Source organism: Maylandia zebra, linkage group LG8 (genome assembly GCF_041146795.1).
Source record: "Maylandia zebra isolate NMK-2024a linkage group LG8, Mzebra_GT3a, whole genome shotgun sequence".
NCBI classification, from domain to species: Eukaryota; Metazoa; Chordata; class Actinopteri; order Cichliformes; family Cichlidae; genus Maylandia; species Maylandia zebra.
In genome coordinates, this window is record NC_135174.1 from 12,892,717 (window position 1) to 12,900,181 (window position 7,465).

The following is a 7,465-nucleotide window of genomic DNA, read 5'->3' on the forward strand; positions in this document are numbered from 1 at the left end:
ACTTAAACATGTTTTGATGAAGTAATTTGAGCTCTTGGAATATTTTAATCCTTCACAATTTTCTCACGTTATCCCAACACGATTCAATAACTTTTACCCAATACTACTTGGTCACTTAAATACTACATGTTATCTTCAAATTACATTTTGCTATTATATTCTAGTATCAAATACACAATTTTCAAATGGAGGCCTTATAACAGATTGTATTGTTCTCTTCCAAGATGGTTGCTGGCATCCACCAGTAACCTTTCAAAACAAAATGTCTAATTTCACTGCATTGACAGTAGGTAAAGAATTAAACTGACATTACTCCTCTACTGAATCTATATAAATCAACAGTTAAATAATGTCAGTTCTTCCGTGTTCTCTGGAATCAATCACAGCAAAGAAATTGGACTGTTTCTTTTGAAAAATGTTGGGAAAGAACAATACAAAACATTCTATTTAAGGCCTCTAACGTCAAGATTCAGTTAAACAACAATTATGACTAAACAATTTGAGGAAATGTTAGTTTCCATTAACATTAAATTAGGTTACTGAATTGGCAAACACCTTCCTATTAACACTACCCATTTTACCCCAATAACTAAAGAAATTAGCACTTGCAGGTCAAAACCTTTATTCAAGAGACGCAAAAATAACATTGATACAGTGACTGTCAAAAATTACAGCACTGATCATACTGTGACATCTTGGTTCAAAACAGCACACTTAGAAATATTCAACGTTCTTTACTTCAACTGAATGAAACTGAAAATACCATTTCACACGACCCATATGGGATATTTAGACTGCATAACTGTTCATGCTACATCTCTTCACTAGTAAAAGAAAGAAAAAATACAAAGAGAAATTTAAAAATGCTGCCAAACAGACAAACAGAACTTGTACAGAGCAAAAGGAAAAACAAACAACAACAAAAAACGGCTCGTCCTCATGGCAGTTGCAGAGTATATAAAAATGAACCCTGCGATCCGTTCCTGGAATTGAGCTTCAAAAATGCAGCAGAACAAGTGTGAGATTTAAATGTCCTCTCACCTAGAGCTGGTCACCTCACATGCATAACAGTGAGCTTCGTTGCAGGAGCAGTTTTGTCTTAGTTGTGAGCTTTTCTTGAGAGCTGAGTTGCATCCAACTCCATTACCACCCATTGAATCACCTCAAAAGTGTAGCAGAGTTGTGATGGGTAACTCATGTTGAAGGAATAAAAAAGGTCCAAACAGCATGGCTACTGCAAAGGTCACGTTATCCAGATCTTGAAGAACAACATCAGAAAAGTCATTGCCTGCCGCATCCTCTGGAGACAGATGTTCATTGTGGTTTTCTCAATCTGTGCAGTGGCCTCAGTCAAGTCCTGGTTAAACACAAAACATTTCTTTAAGATTCCTTTTTAAACTCATCTCTTTTGAATCTACCAGTTCTAATGTTAGAGTAATTTAAACCAATGCAAGCAACATAGTAAATAGCTATAGCCAAAGAGTGGCCTGCCATGCTGCCATTCATGGTCTAACAGAGTTTCTAAGAGAGGGTGAAAAACATAATAATTTCAAATGCTTTACATTAGTTTTTGTTAGAAAGACACCGGCCCATCAGAAATCCAGGTTATGTCACTCAGAAGATGTTAGAATTTAGACTTTCAGCCCCACAATTTGGTTAGCTGTTGGTCAGTTGGTCATTTTTTCAAACAAAAGCTAATATAAATATTGGTGGGATTTTCCTTTGTTCATTAGAATGACAAATTTAAAGTTTTTTCACACTGATGTGACCCCTAATACAGGGGTGGGGATGGGGCCTCAAGGGCCGGCGGCCGAGTTCACTACCAGGCCTCATGTGAACTTCAAATTATTAAAGAGGACTACTGGTCCTAACCAGTCCAATGAGGATCAAGTGGATAACTAAATGCATTTTTAAATGTTGCAAAGCCACAATCTACTCATAAAACACTCACCATGAACTCCTGCACCAAGATGTTGCAATTGTCTTTCACACAGATGCGGAGCACTTTGATGAGGGACTCCGAGCATTAATGTCATCCTTGACTATTATAACAAAGAAAACAGAGATTTGTGAACTTTTCAGTAGCACAGAAGAAAATGATCCCAGACAAAAACTCTTGACTTTTTAAACCAGTCAACATGCAACACCAGCATCTACAAAGCAATATCAAAAGTTCCTGTTTGACATCAACTTTATGGATATATAGTTTCCAGAACATTTATTTTTAAAAAAAGAATTTTTTCTCAGTGGGCCAGTAAATGCATGACGAAAATTATGGCATCCTTTTAGTGGAATCATTACTCACAGGTAATAGTTGACTGTTTCAATGGATGTAGCATAAAAATCTTTTACTGACCTAATGCAATACATATACACTTTGTAGTTAAAGAATTTTAAAGTTCTTACTGTCATTATGGCAGCTACATCCTTTAGCTTTGTGCCCTGTTCCCCCGATCACTTTGCAAACACTTTCAGCAGACTGTCAGAGAAAAACTCAGCTCCGTCAGAAACCTTGACTGTAAAGGCATGGTTGGGATGCACTGGAATGCTGCATTTTATGGGCAGGGATAGCTCAGTAGGTAAAGTGGTCGCCCCATGATCGGAAGGTCGGCGGTTCGAATCCACTTAACGGCTACCCTGAGGTACCCCTGAGCAAGGTACCGTCCCTACACACTGCTCCCCGGGCGCCTGCTTAGTGGGCTGCCCACTGCTTCACAGAGTGAATGGGTCAAATGCAGAGAAAAACAAGTAATTTCCCCATGGGGATCAATAAAGTATCCATTATTATTATTATTATTATTATTATTTATCTGAAATGACATAAAATTATTTTGAAATAACAGCAGGCACTGTGCTTGGTTAATCAGTAATGTTTTGTTGAATAAAAACTGTGTTTCCAGATCTTATGGGATTAAAAAAAATCCAAAGATGTTTGTTTCTGATTTGCAACCCAACAACCCACAAGTTACGACCTCATTTCAGTTCAAGTGTGCATTAATGCGAGTCCAGTAATCACCTTTCTGGCAATACATACAGGTATAAGTTAAACCTATGGCAGATTTTGGATTTCTCAGTTGTATTAATAGGGTGAGTATGCATGCACCTAATAATTATAAAAAACCTATTATAATTAAGTTACAGAAACGAAAATAGAATATACTTTCTTACCATAACACCTTGAACCCACAATCCATCAGCTGACTCCTGGTGAAATGCAGAATAGAGGTCATCTCTCAATGTGCAGCAAAAAAAACAAAAACAAAAGGACAGCAGGTGAGGGCAGGAGGGGTAGGGATGTAAGCTAGCATAATCCCGCTGATGATATTAGCTAAAGCTGTTCAATGTCCAAAATCTCACTAACACCACGGTGCAGTAAATACACAATGTAACTGAAGAGTCAGTTGACAAATCTATTCACACAGAAAACCAAATTATGTTATGAGTGCCTCGTAATTAGGTTTAATGTGATATTACGGCTCTTGTGCCAAAGACAAATTCAAATGAAAAAGCGCCAATTCTTTGACAACAGATAAAACAGCAAATAAGCTAACGGCTCTTTTTTAGCATGTTACATGGCGACACTCTAGACGTTTAACTACATTTGGCTGAATTATGGTAAAAATGAATTCAAAAAATCAAGACATACCAAAAACGTAGAGTTGGCTGCTCGACTTGACTGAGATGGATGCCTTTTTTAAACCACGATCCAAAGCCCGCGAGATGAAATCACGCGTGGTTTCACGAGATTTAACGTTGCTATCTTATTGACTTACGTCACCTGAACATGATATGAACAATTTAATACACCCTTTCTGCATATCATGTAGTTTTTACACTATATAGTTACATTTAACTTTAAAACATGAGGCAATTGTGTTAAATGCATGCAAGATGCTTACATAAATCCAAGAGATGGCCAGTCCCTTTTTTTCAGTGTACCTTTGAGTTTTTAGTTATTTTTTGTTTAATGTCTCTGTGAAATGAGTTTGCAGTGATCTTGACCCTTTTCCCCCGTGACCTCATCGTTAGCAGACCCCTGACTCGCTTTAATGATGTGTTAAAACTGAAGAGCGAGTAGAACTACCCTAATTGCATTATATACAATGGGATAATTAATGAGGCAATCTGTGCTGCCTTGTATTTTGGGGCGTTAGTGCAATTAATGAGACAGAGCTGTTGTTTCTGTCTTCCTCTGCTTTGAGAAGAGTGAATCACTTTTCTTTTGCAAACTCAAAGCACTCAGATTGGCACTCCCGGAGTCAAATCCAAAAAAGAAAGAAAAAAAGACCTCAAAGCTGCTAGTTTTCAAAGCATCTCATCTTTTTTCATGATGTATTATCTTTGACAAGGAGTGGATGGCTCTCTCAGTGGGCTTCCTGTTTGCTTCATAAAAGCTGTTTCTCTCCTCAGCCGTTTTAATGACAAACAACATGCATCCAGTCATATCCTGTTACCAGCCACGCTGATTATTCGAGATTACCCTGGCAACATAGGCGTGTGTATTTACACCAGATGCAAAGCAACCACTTCAGTCTGCGTGGAACACGTTTTAATCACCTCTTGGAAAACAGCGGTGTGTGTTTTGCACCCCAATCAAACTTTGTCTCTGCTTTACAGAAATGAGAACGGGCTCACAGTTTGTGATAAGAAATCCAGAGCCGGGCGCTGTCGGTAGTATAAGCGGTGACCGTGATTCACTTCTTCATTTCATTCACAGGGGTGCGCAGTATGACTCACTCGGGTCTCGACTCGTGTTACATATGTCTAAGATTTTCAGTTCATTTCTATTTTCAGCCTATATCTCTGCCTGCCTCCTCGCTCAGTCAGTGCAGCAACCAGTGGATGCAGTGGTGGAGCAAATCATAATATCATGTATTATGGATTGTTTTCTGTTGCTGTGTGATTTTAAACACTTCATTATACCACTGAGCACTGAATAAATAGAGTACTAGTACTGGAAGAATTAAAAGAAAATACTCCCCTTACCTGATACAAAACATGACTATTAATATTGATATATTTATTAAATTTAAATCCTCATTTCTAATCTAGCTAATGATTTTATGTATGTGTGTCGCAAAGTAACTCAACTGTACTTACAGACCTTTGTAGTAGTTGTGTAGTAATTTTGTACTCCCAGAACCTCTTAGGTGCCTCCATGGCTGATGGCAATGCCAAGGGTGCTCAGGTGAGAAAAAGCTCAGGCACTGACTTTATCTGTCAGTGCAGCGAGGCACAAAGTTTCAAAAATCTTCCAGTGGTGGAGACAGTATAAAGGATGTCACCAATTGGTTTTGGGATGTGCATTTTGAAGCCTCAACTTTAGTGTTTTGTCTACCAACATTCAGTTTTTTGTTTTTGGAGCAAAAAGTCACCGCATGCTAAGTCACCAGCTAACCCTAGGAAGCTACATTCATGAACTGTATGAGAGCAGTACACAGAGAAAGACATATGCAAATTATGGCTTAATAATGACTGATAAATGCTACAAAAGGCACTACTGGGAAGAGGTCCAGTTCCAGAGAAGACCGGTTCAGGTCCAGTTAGCCAAGGTGAGGGCTAGCAGACACTGAAATGCTACAGCTGCCTGGAAGGACTCCTGTCAGTCAAAATTAATGGCCCTAACACCAGAGGTGGAAGTTGACAGTATCAATACCAGCGCTGGTATTGGTATCGGTATCGGATCAAATAAAGTTTAACATTCAGCATCCATGAAAACAAGGATTTACAAGGCTGAACAGAGTTAGCAGGAAGTTAGCTTGAAAGTTAAGATGCTATACCATGTTCTGACTGAGGGATTTCTAAATGTCAGAAAACTAAACAACAGCAATGTTTTTGTGGTTATTGAAATTTGGCTAGCAGGCTTATTATGGTTTTAGCTGGTGGCTACCTACAGAGCTATAGTTAAGATAATATAAACACATTAGCGCAGTGAAGAAAGAGGATGAGGGTTAACTTTCTTTCCCTCAATAAAAGTTAACATGAGGGTCCCCGATGGACAGAAACAAATGCAAGAATGTGGCAAGAAAACGACGCTGAAAACGAAGCAAAGTTCAGTGAAAAGAACATCTGAGGTGATCCCTCCACATCACAAGGTTACTCACTGATATAATGTTCAGCACTGCAGCCAACACATTAAAGCCAAACACTCTCCCTATCCGGTGTTGTGTTTTCATAGCTTCACTACCACAAGCAGAGTAGTTGGAGTGTTTGCAGACAAGTTGTAAGAAAGGATATCATACCGTGGTCAGCTGTGTTACACCACTTTTCTATTGTACCATAAAGATGCTTTTAAATGCTTTAAAGCACCCCTGCTTTAAAGCATTTTAACATGGGCCTCCACGTTGGAGCCAGCCCCTTTGTTAATACTATATTGGTGAGCAAGACAATTTTCAAATGATTTTCCAGACTGAAACCACAACTTACATTGTTGTGACAGACCAACCAATGTCTTGTTTTCAGTTATATTTTGTTTCCAGTACCTCGTTTATTTGGAGGCTCATTCTTAAAGCATGCTTATGTATGCATGACAGACACTTTGAGGATCCATATCGGATAAACATTTTTTTATGTAAACATAAACCAAATAAAAGCATCTGGAAGCACTGCTAAACTGATTCTTTTTAATTGCTTATAAAGCCCACAAAGTAAATACAGTTTAAAATGGTTGGTTGCACTTTTATAACGTGACTGATGTTTGTTGTGTGGTTGTGTGGTTGTGTGGGGTGGCAGGAAGCATTGCTTTGTCTCCACCCTACTACAGCAAGCCACTACTGAATAGGCTCAACCCTCTAGTGACAGGGTATACTGTAGCTGACAGTTATAAAAGAAGGAGGCCAACAAAACAAATTGAAATCGCTAACCTCCTGTGTGGTCTGAGATCACTGCAGCTTCAGACAGCACAAAGACTAAGGTAAAGAAAATGTGTGCTATTTGTAGAAAAGCCTGTTTTGCATACTGGACACTTCAGGTTAAAAAAATAAGTTAAAATACACATTCAATACATATGTCAATATGTACAGATGTCATATCTACAGATGTCAATCACGTAGGTGCTCAGAAGTCAAGTGCAAGCTGTAAGTGTTTGTCCATAACTCTTCTTGGTGTCATCTTCCACCCACTCCCATCCAATAATATGAAATAAATACATTTTCATAAGACCACATTTTGCCTGCAGGTTAAAAAGAAGAAAACATAACACGAGAAAAACTAAAACAAGCAGATGTTTGTTACTCAAGAAGAAGAAAAACAGCTGAAAGAATAATATACTAATAGAATACAATTTGTTTCTTGCTTGTTTTTTAATTAAGTAATGCATAATTTAGTTATAATTTAGTTTCTCCCAGATTTGCAGCTAAAAGTGAGGGTATCTCAGTTTCACCCACTCCTTATGTAATCTACTGCCTGTGAGTCTAAACTGCTGAAGGGCCTCACTTGACACAAAGTAAACGGTCGTTGCTACAAA

At 38.3% G+C, this 7,465-nt stretch overlaps 1 long non-coding RNA gene across 1 annotated transcript; it reads right to left on the reverse strand.

Moving 5' to 3' along the window:
- Positions 1–605: 605 nt before the first annotated feature.
- Positions 606–2,553, reverse strand: LOC143419808 (uncharacterized). Its single transcript, XR_013099821.1, has 3 exons — positions 2,407–2,553; positions 1,952–2,042; positions 606–1,357 (listed from the first exon to the last, which is right to left on the reverse strand). It is a non-coding gene; the product is annotated as an uncharacterized LOC143419808 (long non-coding RNA).
- Between the last annotated feature and the right edge of the window lie 4,912 nt (positions 2,554–7,465).